Genomic DNA, 10,664 nt, shown 5'->3' on the forward strand with positions numbered 1-10,664 from the left:
TTGTTGTCGTCAAGTGCCGTTGAGTGAATTCTGACCTATAGCTACCCTGTATAGGGTTTCCAGAGAGAAGCTGGTGAGCTTGAACTGCTGACCTTGCAGTCCAAACGGCTTTGCAGTCTGGCGCATTAACCCACAGTGCCACACCAGGACTTCACTTCTTGTACTTATTCTTTATGTATTTTTTTGAGTTTACTATATTTTAAACTTACTGTGTTCAAATTTCTCTCTCTTGATCAGGCTCTATGGGGCATGTAAAAATTGTGTGAGTGCAATGTCTAACCTCCTGTAACTTCACCATTTGGAATGAGAATCAAATTAAACATCAGCCCATGAGGTCAGATATATCTCTACCCTCCAACCTTCTTCACCAATTCTGACATCAACCACCCCTCCCAAGCCACCCTCTACTTCTGTGCTAGATTTGATCATTCATTGCAACAGCCACACAGAATATACTCACATTTATGAGGCTCATTAGGGAAGTTAGATTATAATTTGGGATCAGAAATGCTCAATATGGTCAGGAGCATCTCTTGACTCAGTTGTGCCTTCAGGATGGTCTCTCACCCATGGAGCGCCTTGGCCTCTGCCTTGCGTGGACAATGTTACAAAGCTCCTTTAATGCTGCTGACAAATGCTCAAAGGACATTCCACTCTGCCATAAACCTCAGCCCAAAGGTAATCCTCTCTCCCTCTGTGGGTCACCAAACCTAACTCCCCTGATTAATGTCTGGAGCAAACCACACTGCAAGTGAGCCTCCCTCAGCATTCTCGCTCCCTGGGCTGGGGAATCCACTGCCCTGTGTCCTGGTCTCTGTGCTGCTGCTTCTGCTCCTCCCACTTCTCCATCACTTCTCTGATGTCACAGTTCTCTGTCCACTGGATCAAGAAGGTTCAACACGCAGGGAACTCAGCCCAAAGGACAAGCTCCACTCTGGGTATTTATTTCTTGATGATAATGAGAGACCTCATTCCTGCTTCTGAGATTGCTCATTTCATACCCAGTTAATAGGCAAAATTGATCAATCCCCACATAGAATCCCATACATCCATTTTGCTGGTCTTGCCCAGTTATCTCTGATAGCGTAATGGTTATGAATTGGGCTGCTAATCTCACAGGTCAGTAATTGGAAACTACCACCTGTTCCGCAAGAGAAAGATGAGTCTTTCTGCTCCTGTAAAGATTTACAGCCATAGAAATCCTGTGCAGGGTCGCTATGTTGTTGTTGTTAAGTGCCACCAAGTCGGTTCCGACCCATAGCGACCCTGTACAGGGTTTCCGAGGGTGTAAATCTTTACGGGAGTAGAAAGCCTCATCTTTCTCCCGCGGAGCGGCTGGTAGTTTCGAACCACTGACGTTAAGGTTCGCAGCCCGCGATGAGCCAGAACCAATTCCACAACACATAACAACAACAGTAAAAACTATGGCTAGAAAACCATACCAAGCCAATCATTGTACCATAGGGCAAGTGCAAAGAAACTTCAGAATGTGTAGCGTATTCAGTAAAGAGTGACTAGTACAGTCCCACTGAAGTGCAGTTGGTGGATAGAAAGGCATGGTTACATGGTTACCTGGTTACATGATAGGTAACCTAGGGCTGGAGAATGGAGATGTGTCATGCTAATGATTTCAAGCTGCAATTGATAGAGTTGTTACTGAGTTTTACAAAATGTAACCCTGAAGGTGGTGTGATAGGTGGATTATTACATGGTGTAGAGATTTGATGAAGTTAGAATTTTTCATGAGGGGAGAGAGCATAATCTAGGCAACATAAAAAGGGCATGTATTAAAATACAATAATGACAGATATAGAGAAAGTTAAGAACTCAAATGAGTAAGACATAAAATTTGGTGATCTTTGTTATAGTTAGATGAAGGAGACTTTTCTTCAATGAGTTTCTAGATTTCCAGCTTGGGTAATAGAAATGGTGATTTAATAACTGATAACAGAAGTTAATAGGACAGACAGGTTGTGAGAATATGCGAGAGATACTGATAGTGTTTCAAATTGATTTTTAAAAGGTTGCTCTATACATGAGATGGGATTAAAAAAAAAAACAAACATGAAAAACAATGGGTTTTATTTTGCTTCAAAGTTACTAGACAGTAAATTCTCTATTCAGCTAAATGGTTACTCATTAAATCTCCAAAATTTTGTGAGATGCAAGTGATGCTTTTACCCCTGCAGTAAAATATGTTCCTTAAAACATGTTTCTGTAATGTATTCTTTGCTTGGGATTGCTCCAGAGTTTTTGGAATTTTTCCTTGAAATATCTTACAGATGACAAATCCATAAACTATGAAGGGCAATAAATATTTTCCCTTTTTGTATTTATACTAAGGATTCAGTGAATAAAAGACCTTGAATAATACCTCATTTTCAGCTAAATACTCAGTCTTTGAATTCTGTATCACATCACTTCAATAAATTGTTCTCTGGGATATATTGATTGTGCTCGATATCTACATTTCCATAAGGCTATGTTTATTCCTGGAGTATTTGTCTGGTAATGATCAGAACCATGGTAGCCTTCAGTGGATCAAAGACCCAGAAGAGAACACTCAGGAAGAAAAACGAGTGTGTCTAGACCGTGACAGAAACCATTGGAATGAGGCACTAGCTGGAGTTGACAAATTAACTTGTGCTGCCAGAGCACTGGACACTGCCTGTTCCCTGAGGTGGACAGCTGACAATCAAGCAAAGATGCTTTTAAAGATGGATTTCGGACCTTAGCATCAGATGGTTTAGAATTGCAAGCCAGCAGCTGTCTCTGGAACATTCCAGTGTGGGGTACACGGAGCCTCACTAGAATGAAATTTTCTGGGATGCATGAGGAATTTATAAGTATATGGCCTGTGGTCCATTAATATGATTTCACTTCAGAGACATAACCAGTAATGAGTTTTATGAGAACGACATAAAAATACCCTCCTCCCTTTCTCTGTATTATTGATTTAGCTGCTTAATTGCTTAGCTCTTGAAGTCTTACAAAAATTACTTACATATATACAGACACTCCAAATTGGGAACCTTGAAATAGTTATTAACAAAGATAGGAAAAGATTCTCTTGCAACAACATGAACACAGTCCTGATGTGTTTTTATCTTCTCCTTGCAAAATAGGAGGAAAACAAATGGTTTATATATGCTTGAGTGTACTGCTTATTTTATTAAGATGCGAGTGATGTGTTATCAGTCTGATTAACGTTTTGCTCAGTGCTGTACTGCAATCAATGTGTGTATATGTGCATATGTGTGGGATTCAACCAAATTTTGCAGTAGACAAAACACATATTCTCACAGACACATACTCTCACAATCATAAAGTCGATTCCAACTCATAGCGACCCTGTATTGGGTTTCCAAGGCTATAAATCTTTACTGTAACAGAAAGCCTCATGTTTCTCCTGCAGAGTGGTTGGTGGGTTTGAAACACTGACCTCGTACTTAGCATTCCAATGCTAAGATTGCTTTTTAAAAAGTGCAGAGGGTGGTTTGATTTAAACTTAGATTTTGTCATTCCTTTTCATTTAAAGTTGAATGTCACACCTAGAATTCCAATGAAAGGCATTAAAGAAGGAATTCAAAGCACTCTGAGCTCACATGAATGATCAGTTCATGGAGAACTGTTTTCTTATTTTAATTGTTGATTTCTTGATGTTTAGTTATACCAAAAGCCCTGGTATAACCTATAGTTATACCAGAGCACTGTAGGATAAGAACTGGACTGCTAACCACAAGGTCAGCTGTTCAAAACCACCAGCGGTTCCTCAGAAACCATATGCAGAGCTGTTGCCAACTCCATAGCATACAACAACAACAGTTATACTAAAGTTATCCAGCGCTGGACTGCTAACCACAAGGTTGGTGGTTCAAATCTACCAGATAATCCTTGGAAATTCTACACAGGATTACCATGAGTCAGAACTGACTCGCTAGCACTTAACAACATCTTTATTAGTTCCTAAAACATTATTCTTAGGGGACATTTATATATTGAATTCAGGGTTCCCAGCATTTCTCCATCCCAAGATAGAATTGTTTCTGTTGAGGAAAGTGCCTAAACCGAAACTGACAGAAAACAATTTGTATGGCATTTATACAATAATGAATCCATAGGGGACCGAATTAACACCTTTGGTTGTCCAAAGACCAAATTGATTTCTCTAATTTCCCAAACCAAAACCAGGCTCACTGCTATCGAGTCAATTATGACTCATAGCCATCCTGTATAGGGTTTCCAAAGATATACTCTTTGCAGTAGCAGAAAGCTTCATTTTTCTCCACTGAGGCAGTTGGTGGGTTTGAACTGATGAATTTAAGGTTGTTGTTGTCATTGTTGTTGTTAAGTGCCGTAGAGTTGGGTTCCAACCCATATTAATCCCTTATAGAGTTTTTGAGGAGCAGCTGGTGAACTTGAAGCACCAGACCTCGTGGTTCCAACGGACTTTGCAGTCCAGTGCATTAATCAACAATGCCACACCAGGACTCCCTGGTGTTGTTAGATGCCATCTAGTCAGCACCCACTCTTAGTGACCCCATACACAACAGAACGAAACACTGCCTGCTCCTGAGCCAGCCTCACAATCATTGCTATGCCTAGCACCATTGCTGCTGCCACTGTGCTAATCCATCTTGTTAGGGAATTTCCTCTTTTTCTCTGACCCTTAATTTTACCAAACATAATATACTTCTTCAAGGACTGGTTCCTCCTGATAATACGTCCGAGGTAGGTGAGAAGTCAGCCATCTTGGTTTCCAAGAAGCATTCTGACTGTACTTCTTGCAACACAGATCTGTTTGTTCTTTTGGCAGTTCATGATACTTTCAGTACTCTTCTCCAACACTGTAACTCAAATGCATCAATTCATCTGTGGTCACCCTTATTCACTGCCCAACTTTCACATGCATATGAGGTTATTGAAAATACCATGATTTGGATCACCTATATTGAAAGTGCCATTGGATGCCAAAAGAACTAATAGACCTGTGATGGAAGAAGTGCAGCCAAAGTGCTCCTTGCAGGCCAGGATGGCCAAACTTTGTCTCGCATACTTTGGACATATTGTCAGGAGGGACCAGTCGCTGGAGAAGGATATCATGTTTAGTAGGGTGGAGGGTCAGAGAAAAAGAGGAAGACCCCCAGTGATATGGATTGACAAAGTGGCAGCATCGATGGACTCAATCATGGCAATGATAGTGAACCTGGATCAGTGTTTCGTTCTGTTGTGCATAGAGTCACTATGAGTTGGTACTGACTCAATGGCACCTAAAACAACAGGTCACCTAAGTCCTAAAGTTCTCAAACTGATATCTCTGAGCTTCAATAGTTAAAAGAGGTCTTGTACAGCAGATGTGCCTAAGGCAATAGGTTGTTTAATTTCTTGACTGCTGCTTACATGAGTGTTGATTATTTATCTGAGCCAAATGAAGTCTTTGACAACTTCAATCTTTTCTGCATTTATATGATTTATTGGTCAAGTGGTGAGGAGTACTGTTTTCTCTTCATTGAGATGCAATCCATACTGAAGGTTATGGTCTTTGATTTTCACCAGTAAATATTTTAAGTCCTCTTCCCTTTCAGCAAGCAAGGTTGTGTTATCTTTATATCACAGGTTGTTAATAAGTCTTCCTCCAATCCTGATGCAACATTTTTCCTCATGTAATCCAGCTTCTCAAATTATTTGCACATCAAATGGATTGACTAAGTATGGTGAAATAATACAATACTGGAACACACTTTTCCTAATTTTAAACCTTTCCGTGTTCCCTTGTTCTGTTAGAACAACAATCTATGTACAGGTTCTTCATGAGCACAATTAAGTGTTCTGGAATAATCATTCTCCACAATGTTGCCCCTAGCTTGGCATGATCCACATAGTCAAAACCTTTGCAGAGTGAATAAAGCACAGGTAAACATCTTTCTGGTATTTTCTGCTTCCAGCCAAGATCCATTTAATATCAGCAATGATATCCCTCATTCCATGCCTTCTATTGTATCTGACTTGAACCTCTGGAAGTTCTCTGTCAATATATGGTTACAGTCAGTTTTGTATTATCTTCAGCAAAATTTTACTTGCATGTGATATTAATGATGTTGTCTGATAATTTCTGCATTCTGTGGGGTCACCTCTCTTTGGAATGTGCAAAATATATATCTCTTTCAGTCAGTTGGCTCTAAAGTTGTTTTCCAAATTCCTTGGCATAGATGAGTAAGTACCTCCATTGCTGATTCAATTTGTTGAGAGATTTCAATCTGTATTCCACTAATTTCTGGTGCCTTGTTCATTGCAAAGGTCTTCAATGCACCTTGGACTTCTACCTTTAGGATCATTGGCTCTTGATCATGTGCTAAACCTTGAAATGACTGAACGTTAACTATTTCTTTTTGTTACAGTGACTTTGTGTATGCCTTCCATATTCTTTTGATGCTTTTTGCATCATTCAATATTTTGCCCATAGAATTTTTCAATATTGCAAGCCAAGGCTTGAATTTTTTCTTCTGTTCCCTTAGCTGGAGAAATGCTGAGTGTTCTTCCCTTTTGGTTTTCTAACTCCAAGTCTGCAAATTACATTATATTTGACTTTGTCTTCTTTAGTTGACCTTTGATATTTCCTGTTCATCTCTTTGGCTTCCTCATTTCTTCCATTTGGTTTAGCATCTGTATCCTGTAGAACAAGATTCAGAGTCTTTTCTGACATTCATTTTGATCTTTTGCTTCTTTCATGTCTTCTTAATGACCTTTTGCTTTCTTCCTGCATGATGTTCTTGATGCCATCCCATACGTCTTCTGGTCTTCGGTCTTTGGTGTTTTTGAAGCATCAAATCTGTTCTTCAGTTAATCTCTAAATTCAGATGGAATATGTTCAACGTCATATTTTGTCTGTCATGGACTTGTTTTAATTTTCTTCATCTTCAGCCTGAAGTTGCATACAAGCAATTGATGGTCTGTTCCACAGTTTGCCCCTGGCCTTATTTTGGCTGATTATATGGCGCTTTTCCACTTTCTCTTCCCACAGATGTAGTCAATTTGGTTTCTGTGTATTCCATCTGGTGGGGTCCAAGTGTATAGTCATCTTTCATGTTGCTTAAAGAAGGTATTTGCCATGAAGAAAATATTGGTCTTGCAAAACTCTATCATGCAATCTCCAGTATCCTTTATATCACCATAGCCATATTTTCCAGCCTTTGCATTCCAATTGCCATTACTAGTCAGAAAATCTTGATTGCATGTTTGATCAATTTCAGACCAAAAGAGTGGGTAGAATTCTTCAATTTCATCACCACTGGCTTTAGGAGATGATGCATAAATTTGAATAATAATAGTGTTGACTGGTCTTTTTTGTAGGCATTTGAATATTATCCTGTCACAGACAGCATTGTACTTCAATAAAGATCTTAATATATTTTTGAAGATGAATGTGACATCATTCCTCTTCAATTTGCAATTCCTGGCATAGTAAACTATGTGATTGTCAGAGTCAAAATGGCCAATACCAGTCTATTTCATCTCCCTAATCCTAGAATATCAATGTTTATGCATTCTGTCTCATTTTGACAAATTCCAATTTTCTTAGATTCATACTTTGAACATTCCATTTTTTGATTGCTAATGGTAAGGGGGAGGGTCAGAGGAAAAGAGGAAGACCCCCAATGAGATGGATTGGCCAAGTGCCAGCATCGTTGGACTCAAGCATGTGAACACTAGTGAGGTTGGCTCAGGATCCGGCAGTGTTTCATTCTGCTGTGCATAAGGTCGCTATCGGTAGGTACCGACTCAATGGCAACTAACAACAACAACAACAATGGAGTCCTGGTGTGGCTCTGTGAGTTAATGTGCCATACATACCACAATCAAATTTTGGTTGATAAATTATGTCAGTGCTTCACTAGCTGACTTCTTTGGAGTCAAACTACATGATTTGAACTGCAAGGTCAGCAGTTCAAGCTCACCAGCTGCCCCTTGAAAACCCTATACTAGGTTGCTATGGGTTGCAATGGATATTTACAGCTGTTTGTCTTCATTTTGAGTTGTGTCCCATTAGCAGATGAAGGTCCCAAAGACTTTACTCCATTCATGTCATCGTGTTCAACTGTACTTTGAGGAGGCAGCTCTTTTCCAGTGGTATTTTCAGTGCCTTCCAACCTGAAAGGCTCATCTTCTGACACTATATGTGACAATATTCTGGTGTTCTTCATCATGTTTCAATATTTAATATTCTGGTGGTATCTGACAGTGTTCTAATGATATTCATATAGTTTTCAGTGATGGAATATTTGGGAGTAGTCTGTCTCTCTTTCTTACTAGTCTGTGTTCATCTGGATGGTCAGCTGAAACCTGTCCACCATGGATGACCCTGCTGGTATTTAAAATACCTGTGGCATAGCTTCCAGAATCACAGCAGCATGCAAGCTACCACAGTACGGCAAACTGACAGATGAGTAGTGGGAATTTAAGGTTAGCTATTGTTAAGTGCTATTGAGTTGGTTCTGACTAATTTTGTTGTTGTTAGGTGCCATTGAGTCGGTACCGACTCATAGCAACTCTGTGCACAACAGAATGAAACACTGCCTGATCCTGGACCAACCTCACAATAGGGACACTATATTGGGTTTCCTAGTAGCAGCTGGTGGGTTTGAACACCAGAGCTCATGATAAGCAGTCCATTGCAGTCTATGTTTATCCTTCAGCACCACACCACGATAGCAAAAAAAAATTGTATGTGGATTTTCAACTACACAGGGAGTTAATCTCCCTAAACTCCTGCATTGCTAAGCTGGCCAGATATAAATTTAGAATGCTTAGAGGCATGTTGCATGTGGAGGGTCTACCATGTGTAAACCAGAGCTGGAGAAAAACTGACAAATTGTTTGAGGTGCTGGATCTAGCTGTGTCTTCCTCCAGTTAGAGACTTATGTTAAACTTTCCAGTGACAATACCTACTACAGTAACTATCTACTACATTGTCATCCATATAACCAGAGTAAGTTGATTTTCTGTCTTTTGCAATCAAAATGATCTTGGTTAATACAGTAATCAACACACATTTGTTTTGCTTTTGATCTTTCCAGTATACTTTCCTTACCATTCTCTTAACTCTATTCTCCACATCACTGAACTGAAAACTTATAACACAAATCTAAACATCTGCTCTAAGTGGTGGGGGTTGAGAATTCAATGGCGGGCTGGATTCAGGGGTGGGCAGATGAAATGTGCAACAAAGATGTTACCCTGAATTCTTATTATGAATACTGAGTAATGAGTTACTACATTTTAAGCTTCCCACCAAACAACAAAGCAATCTCCATGGGAAATGTGTTTTAGCATTCTTAAGAAGATATGGTACATAGGAGAAATAAATGGCATGACTGCCTTCTTGGATCCCATGGAAGGGGCTCTGCTAAAAAGGTTTCTCTTCCCTATTCCAACTTCTCACTGCAAATAATACAGACATTGCTCATTATTTTCACTGCTTTCAACGTAACAAAATAAATCATTACCACTTTGTTGTTGTTGTTGTTAAGTGACGTCAAGTCGATTCCGACCCATAGCGACCCTGTATAGGGTTTCTGAGGAGCAGCTGGTGAGCTTGAATCACCGACCTTTAAGAAGTAGTAAATGTGTTCATCTCTTTTTCCTTTAATGCATGGCACTTTGCTCTTTTTCCCTATATTTTGGTAGAAAACATCTATCAATAGCATGCAGATTAGCACATTTGTTTGTTTTTCTAAATGACATGGTGCTGTAGGATAAGCACTCATCCTCAAGGTCAGTCTGAGCCACAAGGTCGGTGGTTCAAACTCACCAGCTACTCCTCAAAAACCCTGTACAGCGTTGCTAAGAGTCAGAATGGACTCAATGGCACTTAATAACAACTGTCTTTTATGTGTGATTTAGTTTTCTCCCATTCAAATTTGCAAATTCTGTGTTCCAAATTTTGGTTGATAAATTACGTCAGTGCTTCACTAATTGACTTCTTTGGAGCCAAACTACATGATTTAATATACATATAAAAAAATAACCAGGAGTCCTGGTATGGTGTTATGGGATAAGCACTGTACCGCAAGGTTGGTTTGAACCACAAGGTGGGTGGTTCAAACTCACCAGCTGCTCCCTGGAAACCCTATACAGGGTCACTATAAGTTGGAACCAACTCAAGAGCACTTAACAACAATATATTTAGGTATTCTTTTACATCTGGATTTCTGATTATGCAGTAGAAATATACAGTTAATTTATGTACACAAATACTGAGTTAAATTTTTAACCCTTAAACTACTGCATGAAAATGAATTCAACAAGTGAAAGCAAAATATTATTACTACTGAGACCAACAATATTCATGATCATAAACAGTTGTTATAACAGACCTAAAGGATAATTTTATAAGACTGCAGTATGGATGATATAGACAGGAGTTGGGTTTATTCACACTCATTCTTTTCCAACAAGTTGAACAAAACAGGGCTACCTCACCTGATTTGAGAACTATTATTATAGAGTTAGTTATGAATCTTTCTACCTCAGTATAGAAGCTCATACACTTTATTACTATTATTATAAATGTTTTATTGTGAATTATGTGATAGTTTACATGGGAGAACATTAGTTTTACATTCATTCTATTGTATATCGTTTCATTGCCATGGTTACAATCCCCT

The 10,664-nt window shown here is 39.2% G+C and overlaps 1 pseudogene; it reads left to right on the top strand.

Moving 5' to 3' along the window:
• Positions 1 to 555: 555 nt before the first annotated feature.
• LOC102824263 overlaps positions 556 to 10,664 on the top strand; it is an 18,816-nt pseudogene continuing 8,707 nt past the window's right edge.

This window comes from Chrysochloris asiatica, unplaced genomic scaffold (genome assembly GCF_000296735.1).
Source record: "Chrysochloris asiatica unplaced genomic scaffold, ChrAsi1.0 scaffold00149, whole genome shotgun sequence".
Lineage (NCBI taxonomy): Eukaryota > Metazoa > Chordata > Mammalia > Afrosoricida > Chrysochloridae > Chrysochloris > Chrysochloris asiatica.